Consider the following 1,090-nt stretch of genomic DNA (forward strand, 5'->3'; position numbering starts at 1 on the left):
TAGTCAGTTTTAATTTTTTTTAGTTTTTTTTTCTATAAATATCTATAAAAGTTTTTATCTGTTGGGCCAAAAAGTGTATAAATTTAATACAAAGCTTCTGATATATTGTTACAATATCAGTTGAAAAATATTAAAAATACATAGGCACAATTTTTTTTTTATAAGCATTTAAAGATAAAATTTTGACAAAATTTATCAAATTTTAATTTGAAAAATTATTTTGTAGTTAAAAATTTATAAAATGTTCAATTTTTGTATCTAAGAATTACAAATTTAAAACAAGATTCCACGTAAGTAATTAATTCTGTTACCAAAAAATCTAAAAAATACATTTACACAGTTTATTTTTATAGTCATTTTAAGTACAAATTTGGACGAAATTATATATTAAAAACCTAGGATAACTATTTTAGTTATTTTGTTGTGATTGTATAATATTATTCGTGGGTACTTGAAACTTCTAAAGTATACTATTATATATCTATGATTTAACCGCGGTTTTTTGTTGATGTATAACGCGTTATAACTTATAAGTACCTAATAGATATTATGATATGATTAATTTGGAATTTATTATAGGTACCTATTATAGGTCAATTTTTTTTTTAATACCATAGATAAGTATTTAGTATATATATATGTCTAATACATAGACTGATATACCGTCTCCGCTCAGAATCGTTTTTCTTATACAGTGATATTATATCATTGAATTCAAATTTAATACTGTCCATTATACAGTGACCCACTTCTAACCTACTGTACAGCAGAGCGACATCCACTTACCCACCTTTTTTATTATTGAGCTTATGCCTGGGAACAATAGGCATTAGCTGTTTTTGTTGTTTTGTACGGAGGAACAGTTGGAACGGTTGGTTGAATTACGTGTATTTTTTAACAGAATTTCAAATCGGCACACGTAGGTTTCTGCCATGGCCGGTCAGGGGATGGTGGCCTCACTCTCTAGGAGTTGCCTGCCCAGAGCACTGCAGAGAAAGAAGCCGACGCCGTATTCCACTCGGCCACTCCGTCCCCCTAGAATTCATTTATACCATCATAAAGTTGTTATTTAGGTACAATGGACTTTTTT

Source organism: Acyrthosiphon pisum, unplaced genomic scaffold, assembly GCF_005508785.2.
Source record: "Acyrthosiphon pisum isolate AL4f unplaced genomic scaffold, pea_aphid_22Mar2018_4r6ur Scaffold_52;HRSCAF=355, whole genome shotgun sequence".
NCBI lineage: Eukaryota > Metazoa > Arthropoda > Insecta > Hemiptera > Aphididae > Acyrthosiphon > Acyrthosiphon pisum.